We start from the raw sequence: 9948 nt of genomic DNA on the forward strand, positions 1-9948 counted from the left end.
TCCTATGACAGACACTCTGATTGCTCCTAATCTTTTAACAAGTTTAAAACCCAACAAGAGAGCCTCATATTCTGCTATGTTATTGGTGCACTTAAAATTTAGTCTATAGGCATGGCCTTCAGCATCGTCATTTTCTAAATTGTACACCCAAACTCCTGCTCTTGCCCCTAGCTTATTGACTAAGCCATCAAATTCTAAATGCCAAAGGATTTCATGCTCATAATTAGTGTCTAGGGTAGTAGGAGCTTGTTTAGCAATGGGATCTGGTTTTTCGTTCTCATATGATTTTTCTTTGTTATCTGATATTTCCCGAATATGAACACTTGATTTTTATTTTTTAATTTCTTTTGGTTCTGCTACTAAAACTTCTAAATTATTAGAAGGATTGATTTCTGCATTGTAGAGAATGAACGAGTCCATATCAAAGTGTACTGAGTAGATGGGAAAATTTTGGGGTCTTTCCTAACTACTTACTAAGTATTTCATCAATGTTTCTCTGTAAAGTTTCTTTGGTTGTCCAAAAACCGATATAGTAGCATATGACATATCCATTTGAAGAGATCCCTGAAGTTTAGCACCCCAGGATCTGGATAATATCATGCCATATCTAGGTGGTATATCTACTACCACTATATCCACTAAAATTGTCTTTGCAGGGTATTGAACCAATGAGACACACAAGTCTTTTATCAATCCTAAACATCTCACCTGACTAGAATCAAAAGAAAACAAATCTTTGTGTGGTCTAGTGTTTTCTAAGTCTAGCTTTTCCATTACACACTTGGGCATGAGATTATGAGATGCCCCAGAGTCAAACATGGCATTGTGAAGAATCTTATCATGTATGCTTAAGCACACAAAGAAGGGAGGAATTCCTCCTTCCAATGGTTTTCCATTCACTTTTGGGCCTAGCCATCAAAAAGATTAACTGAGTCTTCAGTTCCAGTAATTTTCTGTGATCTATTGATTTTAGTTCGTAGGCATCATGTTTAGCTAACTCAGATAATGGGACAACAATTTTCAGCTTACCCGCTTCAATTTCTAGATTAAAGGGTTTTTCTATTTGGGCTTTTGGATTTCGAATAGAAATATTTTCTCTATTTTCTGTGTTTTCTATGTTTTTCTCCTTTTAAGGAGTGGAATCATGATTTGTTGATTCTCCTAAATCAACTTCGAGAGGTTCTTCCACAGTTCCCTTGAAAGGAAGGGAAGTGGAGGGTTGTTTATTGTTTGGTTGATTATCAGAGACATCTTCAATTATGGGATTAGAAGGATTATTGTTTGATCTAGAAAGAATATGTACAGGTGTGGTTACTATCTTACCTTTTTTGGGATGATTTGGAACCTTTGCTTGTTTGCTTCAGGGACATCAATTCTCGTACTTCTTAGGTTTTATTTCTTGTGCACCTCAAAGATGGTTGTGTCATAACCTTCCCTAAAGTCGAATGATTCCCTCGATTGAGTTTGAAACTATTTAAGTATGTGGGCCTCTTGATCCTCTTCTGTTAAGAAAACTTCTCCTTCATTACCAAGCCCCATCAAATTAATTTAGTATCTTCTTGTAGACCTTCTGAGTTGGAAGCTTCTACATAATTCTCCTAGAAAGCGGGTCTAATGTTTTAGTCAGGACCATTCTTTCTAGTGTTTGGGTTTTGTTTTTTCCTGAAATTAGGATTTCTCCCTGTGTTGTTTTGCTGACCATCCCAAGGAGCTTTCCTTTCAATTTTCTCCACTATGTCTCCTAGTCTATCCATTCCTTTAATTATGGCATCTAGCTTTTGCTCAAAGGGTGAGCTTTCTTCCTTTAATGGTATGCTCCTTTCACTCCTAGCCTTGGCTCTTTTAGACATCAGGTTGGCTTCAACACTGACTATTATTCTTTGCATATCTTCCAAAGTAGGAGGGTTTTGTTCTCTCAGCTGGAAATCCATATTAGAATCAAATCCATCTAGGAATTTGATTAATGCTAAACAAGGTGGAGGTCTAATATCTAATGGGATGGCATTGTATACATTGTTGAATCTAGTGCAGTAGTCTTGCACAGTTTCTTGTGTTCCTATTTTTAGGTTTTCGTATTGAAATAGAATCTGAAGGGGATCTTTTCTTTTCTGCCACCTGTTCAAGAATTGTTGATAGAGAGTTCTTAGGCTATCTATACTATTTGTTTCTAAGTCTCTAAACCAGGTTCTAACTTCCCCAAATAAACTCTGAACGAATATCCTCATTTGCACATCAGCAGTATCTATTTCATAAATTTCAAAATAATTAGTCATCTTCTTGGTATGTTGCTGGGCTGTATAAGTACCAGTGCCATCAAAAGTAGTGATCTTACTTTGGTAGTCCTGGGGCATGGCACCTAAGTTTGCTGGTAGTACCAAGGGGGCATATATGTTTGCCATTGTTGCTAGTAATGGTAAAACAAAAGTTGGGGTTGGAATAACAGTGGATGTTTGAGTTGTGGATGGAGAGCTAGGGTGATAGTCTAATGTGGAGTGGTTTGAGGTTGATATGTATGAGGGAATGATGATGAGTTTGCAGGAACAGTAGTGATTACAGAGGGATTAGGTGTTCCTTCAGTGGTAAGATCAGATTGTGGTGAGTTCTGCAAATATCTATCAATTGACAAATTGGTTGCTTGGAGCTCTAATTCTTGGATGAACATTGGGTCTTGGAATAGGTCTGCTAATTCAAAATCAGATGAAGTTCTAAACAAAGAGGTCTCAAAGTATTTGTCAAAGGTTTGGTCTTCGAGATAAATCCACCTAACTGGATAGGATGAGGATTTTAAGGTGGGTCGAGGACTAATAAAACTTTCTTGTCTCCTAAGAATTTTGGGATTCAGATTGAGGTTCTCAAACACTTGCAGTGGGCTGGATCAGGATTAGCTCTAGTGTAACGAGTACTTTCTGAAGCCAAATTTTTGGGTTGTGTTTTTGGTTTTTCTTAGCTGATATCAAAACAACTTCTATGATTTCTTTAAGATGCTTTTAGATTTAGGGTTTAAATTTTCTTAAATATTTGTTTTTACTGAGGAATTGTCTTCCCCAGTATGGTTGCCACTATGTTATCACTCAGATTTTCCTTGAAGTTTTCAGAAGAAGGAAAGGGGTCCGAGGTAACCACAAACCAATTTTTAAGTATAGAATCTAGCCAATCTATACGTAGGGAGGGCTCTCTCTTTATGATTTAGTTTTGTTTATAAGATATTAGGCTAGTTATGAAAGATTAAGGGGTTTTGATATTGTTTGGTGGTGGAATTCAGTAGTAGATGGATAGAACAAGGTATTTTAGGCCATTGGGCTATGGAGTCAACTAAGGATGGCTTAACTAGATCAAGTTGATTTCACAAAGGAGGGTTTCACAGGGCAAGATAGTTAAACAATAGACAAATGATAGCTTAAAGGGGTGAAATGGTCTTGAAAGGGAGGAAGGGAAATTAAGAATCCTTCAAAAAAGTTCAAGATGAGCCAAAATGGGTGATCATTAACAAAAAGCAAATAATAATTTCTTATTAAATGGCCAAAATGATAAACGAAAAAGTATAGTTCAAAAATAGCTTTACCGCATTCTATCTTTAAAATCGTTTATATTCTTAATTATTTCTTCTGAGATATCATAGGTAGGGAATTCTTAATTGCTCCTTGCTTCTTAGTTTATCATTATGGCCATGTAACAAGAAATTCTTAATTTCATTTTTTTAATGATCACCTATTTTCCCTCATCTTGAACTTTGTTGAAGGATCCTTAATTTCCCTTCCTCCCTTTCAAGACCATTTCACCCTTTTAAGCTATCATTTGTCTATTGTTTAACTATATTGCCCTATGAAACCCTCTTTGTGAAATCAACTTGATCCAGTTAAGCCACCCTCAGTTGACTCCATAGCCCAATGGCCTGAAATACCTTGTTCTATCCATCTGCTCCTGAATTCCACCACCAAACAAAATCAAAACCCCCTAAGCTTTCATAACTAGCCTAGTATCTTATAAACAAAGCTAAATCATAAAGAGAGAGCCCTCTTTGAGTACAGATTGGCTTGATTCTATACTTAAAATTTGGTTTGTGGTTAACTTGGACCCCCTTCCTTCTTTTGACCACTTCAAGGAAAATCTAAGTGATAAAAGACTGATTGAGGGAATTTATAGGAGGAATAACAAAAGAGAACTAAAAGGGGCTTATTATTTTTACATATGAAAAAACCAAAGATAAAGTGGCCATTCATTATAGTATCCCTTAGTATTTCCTTGATGGGTGGGGCATTAGATGTGAAGCTAAATATCTTGGAAGCCATTGGGAAGATACTTAAGTTGAAGAAGAAGTACAACTAGGTGGATCATGTCTCCAACATCCTAATGAATAACTACAAATAATGTCAAAATTATATGAAGTTGATATGGTTCCCATCGCTTCTTATTGAGTTAGTGATGTCACATCTCACTCTAATGGGAGAGACCTCTTTTACTAGAAAGGTCATCTCATTCATGAGGAACTTTAAGTTGTTTTCTAGAAATTAGTTGGGCAATACATAGTCTCCATCCTTTTGAGAAATATTTAGAAATGGGGTTATAAAATATGGAAATACTATCATAGAGATAGTGAGTTCCATAGAAATTCCATCAGCCCTTGCTCAACTAGTCACACATCTAGTTTGTTTTGGACTCAACAAACGTATATTGTGCCAATTGAGTTGTCATCCATCCAAAATACTTATCATATCAACCATATGCACTTGAAATTTTTAATGAGTTGAATCGACAAACCAACATAGTATTCTTTATTATAGAGTTAATCCTCCTAATACTAATCAGGACAATTCTCCCAATAAATAATAATGAGTGGGAAGATGAAAGGGAGTTAGAATTGTATACTATACATTTCAAATTGGAATTGTTAGTTTTAGTGAGACTAACTAAAAAGAAGCTGATAGGTCAATCAAGATATCTAACCATTGATAGAACACAAAATCTTGGAATAATCTAGATAGAAGTACTACAAGATATCATCTTAGAGGAACCCAAGCTTCAAAACAAATTGTAAGAAATGACCAAAAAAGAGTTATAAAAATTAGTCATGAAGGGTAATTCTACCCAACGCAAACTAAGACAATGGATTTCATGGGCTCATCTAAAAAGTCTCAAATTTTAGAAGCAGTTGGGAAAGTAAGGGAAATTTTATTGAGATTTCCACGTAGAAGATGTTGGGAGAACATCAAAGAGTAAAGTAACAAACTCAATAGGAGTAAGGTATAGGTTGATCACTAAAGTTGATAAGAAAATCACCAAAAACAATTAGTAAAGGGTAGTCGGGTCAAATAGGGAATCAAAGGACGGGACAATGACATGCACTAGTCAACTTGGAAGATAACTCCCCACTAATTGAAGGAATAATAATAGAATAGGAAATTAGTAAAAACAGTGTAGTAATGAATACGGGGATTCAATCCTAGGGGATACAAACCTAGGATGTTTCATTGGAACATATAGATTCATTCGACATAGAAAATATATAAGCAATAAAGAAGAACTACATGATTCAAATGCAATAAGGAACCTGTCTCATCAATAACAATGATGGAAACAACAACAATAGTCAAAAAAGGTTAATTGAAAAGTCTTCCATAGTTGTTAGGACATCCTAACAAGTCCACTTGAAGGATAACATAATAAAAAATAACAAAATACACAATTATAAACCAATGAAATTGAAGGAGCATTTTACCTCAACATAATAACTTAAACTGACTCAACTAGCATATGATCTAAAAGATGCATTGGATATTTAAGTATTTCAACTCTTCCATGTTGTATCTATAGAAACTTCTATTAGGTGGAAGAAAGTAAGGAAGGAGATTATCATGATATGAAAAAATAAAGAAAAGGAAGTTGTCTAGACTAACTGAATAAGTTAAGTTATGGATAAACTACAATTAGTGTGCTTAAGTTAAAGTGAGGACGGATTGGACTCAATGAAACAAATATTTCATCAACTTCTTGTTGAAAATGTGTAGATGAAAGAATAGGTAGAGCAGTCATAACAACATAATAGGAAATAAAATGCATATGAGTTATCTTCTATAGTTGAGTAGCAAATTTCCACATTTAAATAAGTAAATAATGAACTACGAGAACCAATGGATAGGCTAGATACTCTTAACGTCATCCTTAATTACTAGCTGACAAATTTGATAGTCGCCTACAATGGATTTTAGATTCAAAAGGTACTTAATAAGGAATTGTTGGAGAAGAAGAATTGCATGTTTGATCCTTGGGAAGTATCATCCCTTGTACTTGGTTTCAATTTGGTTGCCTTCTACATTAGGTACTTAATGGTATGGTCAATGACTATTCTATCTATTATTTTGACAAGCTAAGTGTGCAATGCCTTCCAAGTTTATAATAAACAATCCTTAAATATGGATATATGTAATTTTCTACGAGTTCACCAACTCAAATTTTCTCTATTATGCTTGGATCGTGTCATAATATGGTGTGTTGTGATGCATTTTGATAAGGTGGCAACACAAAGGAGAGTTGCACGTGGGTGCTTCATTTGACTCCATATTAATTTTATCGACCCGAGATTCGATCCATTGTTTGTTGTGTTTTCACATCAGATCAACGGTTGGGTAACAATTCAAATGCATACAATTTAATGTAGCATGTCCGTAGGAACCTTGATTTTATGACTTGGGATTTGATGATATAGTTGGTATAGTATATGGATTTTCAAAAATGGTATGAGCAATGGTCCTCTTTTGATTGTCACATCTAACTTCTGGGAAAAAGTTATGGTGGTGGTCTTTATAGTTACCTACTATACGAAATCTGATCTAATCATCGTCATGCTTTTATTGGAAGGTGTCTAGAGTTGATATAGGGTTAATGGTGGCTTGTACAATAGTGGAATAGCTATTAAACGCTCGTTATTCTACATGGGGCATGTTCTTCCTATCAAATTATTGACTACTTTTATCGGGCTTTGATATGGGTTTAATCCAACAATGATTGACTAAAGTGTGGTAGACCTTCCTCCTTAGAAGGTTAAGGGGTCTATATTTTTCTAACTAAGAGCCAGGTGGCATGAATATGATGGATAAGTTGGTGTATGATGGATTACTGAGGCCTGGTTTTGCCTAATTTTGACACCATTTCTAGACTTCACGTCTCCCATTTTGAACTATCCTTGACCCCTAATTATGCTTATTTCAGTTATAACATCTACGTTTTGGCCAAAACGGTGCTATATGCTTGAGGTATGCAAATTAACATAAAAAAGTGTATCTTACCTCAATCTTAGGCATTCATTTAGCTAGTTTTTTCCTTATTAAATTATCATGCCAACTAATCTAGAGACCTTATGCACATTTGTTTTGGTTCGAAACAGTCCCACAATTTCCTATAGATAGCTTGTGCGGTCATATTTCCTGCAGACACTTTGATATTCTTGCAATCACCCAAATTTCCTGCAGCAAAATCGGTGGTTAGATATGTTCCATTCATTTCCATACAAAACAAGAACATGGTTTTTTGTGTGGAATTCATCATACATGGATAATGTCATATTGGTTGTTTCAAATCCACCATCGAAACTGCCTAGATTTGCAGACCTCTTCTCGTTGGCTGAATGATGGAAAACTCCAGCTATGTAACGAATTTTATCTAATCCATGCTTTTAGTCATAGATTAGGCTTAGTAGAGCTAATTTTGACAGTTTGTACTAGTATTGTTAGCGAATAGCTCAGATTAGTAGTTTTCCTTATTCGAGCCAAATATGGCCTTTTGAGCTTGTATAAATTCGACTATGTTTTATATTGTAAAGGATTGTTGGGTTGTGTTTATTGATAGCACATATCAAATTGTACTCATCTATAATATTTCAAGACTAATATAATATTTTATTTTTTGCCTATTTTCCTAAGAAAGATCTTCTAATTTTGAAGGGGTTGTGAGTGAGGGAGGGTCCCCTTTGCTCACAACTCCCTTAGTGTAGCGTTTGTGTATTTTAATTATGTTATGCAGTAGTAACTTGTTTACATAGCTAATGTACTCTTTATGATATATCAACAACAAATGTTCTATTGATTGAAATATTAAGTTTTGATTTTAATGTGTTGATTTAATTTAATCAAGATTTGATTTACATTGTTAAATTATTTCTTTATTTGTTGTAACTTTGATTTCTTATATTTTCTAATCAACATCAGCAATACTAATAGCTATAGAGGGATGTTTCAATCCACTCCATAGCCTTTTGCTTCCAAATGTTGATGCAGAAAAGGGGCATTAGTTTTGTGTATTATTGACTGGTTTGATTAGTAAGCACTCAAGGTATTAAGCCTGCATATATTTTGCGCAGCATCTCACAAGCTTACCTGCCCTAGGTTGATGATTTATGTTGACAAATTATAAGTCTATAATTTGACTCAACATTTTGGCACTGTTGTTTGGGAGGTGCTAAGGGATAATACCGAAATTGTTTTAGTATTATGAGTATTTCGAAATTTTCAATACTAGGGGAGTCGAAGTGTTAAGATGAAGGGAAAAGCCTACGCACCTGCAGAGGTCCATAATTCACCAGAGTTGTGTCCTGATTGCTTGGTAAGTAGTTTTCTTTGAATTTGTTTACATAGTAGATGGTAGGGTCCAATATTTACAAATGTATTTTGTGGTGGTGTGAGAACCACTTCACTTACTAATAAACTAGCAAGGAAAAAGAACTCTGCAAGATACAAGGTGACAAGGGAAGAAGATTCTGGATAGGAGGTCTGTGGTCTTCAAAAGAGGCTAGAGAATATTCATACTTCCATCGTAGAAACTTCTGCAGGAAAATATTCTGTTGTTGCCGATTTCAAATCTCCCCTTACAAGGAAGACAATATCTCTACTTAGTGTTCAACCTAAAAATGAATTCCTCGTTGATCCTATTTAAGAACCAGAATTTCAAACTATTGATTCCATAGAATCTGTAGTTTACAGAGGTCCTACTTCATTTTGGTCCAAAATCACCCATGAAGAAGGAACTGGTAATACAAATGGAGGCTATGACGAGAAGGAAGAGGAAATTGTCACATTTGAATTCCCTATCAGGGAGTCTGGTGGAGAAACTTAGATGAAGAATATTCCTCCCTCAAAACTACCTAACTTTCGTGGAGTCTCCAGTCAAGATCCTCATGCCTTTTTGTTCAAATCTAGTGTGTTATGCAGGAGTTATGACTATTCTTCCAATGCTCAGAACTTGAAGTTGTTTCCTATAACATTGAAGGATGCAGCTCTCAGGTGGTTTATGGGGTTGGATTAAAACTCCATTACAACCTGGGATGAAATTAAAAAGGTATTCTTGAAGAAATATCAAGATGATTACAAAACTAGGGACCTCAGGGAGGAAATATTTGGCATGACTCAGAAGGAAGGGGAGAGCCTTGAGGATTTGGTGGAAAGATTTCAGTACAATTTGTAGGGTTTTGTTGAAGCCTCGAAAATTGGGTCGACAACAAGGGGGATACCCACCCGGTCTAGACCTTGGTTGGCAACTCCTTATCCATTTGGTATAGAGGGTCCGACTGGGGATAATGGGACCAGTTTCCCAATCTATGAGTGTATGTGTGTAGAATTTGATGTTGCTGGTCTAAGAGTTCCTATTTAAGATATTCTAATTCAAAATTTAATCTAATTCTATGCTATTGTACTCTAATAAACAGCACATCTAAATCTATACTAACCCGGGATGTAATTCTTCTATTATACGATCTAAAGAGATTTCAAATAACAACTAGTAATAAAGATCATTCAGCGATTATAAGAAAGGAAATCAATCAAGATCAACCACTTCGCATAAAAAGTTAGATGAAACAGTTGTGAAAAACATATCGCACAATGAGCTATTCATACATTAGGCATAAATAAATAGCTATCACCGTAAAAAAGTGCCAAATGATAACTCAAGAATTCATGC

Source organism: Pinus tabuliformis, chromosome 7 (genome assembly GCF_031772625.1).
Source record: "Pinus tabuliformis cultivar Carrire ecotype Pingquan chromosome 7, CPIR1, whole genome shotgun sequence".
In the NCBI taxonomy this organism is placed as follows: Eukaryota; Viridiplantae; Streptophyta; class Pinopsida; order Pinales; family Pinaceae; genus Pinus; species Pinus tabuliformis.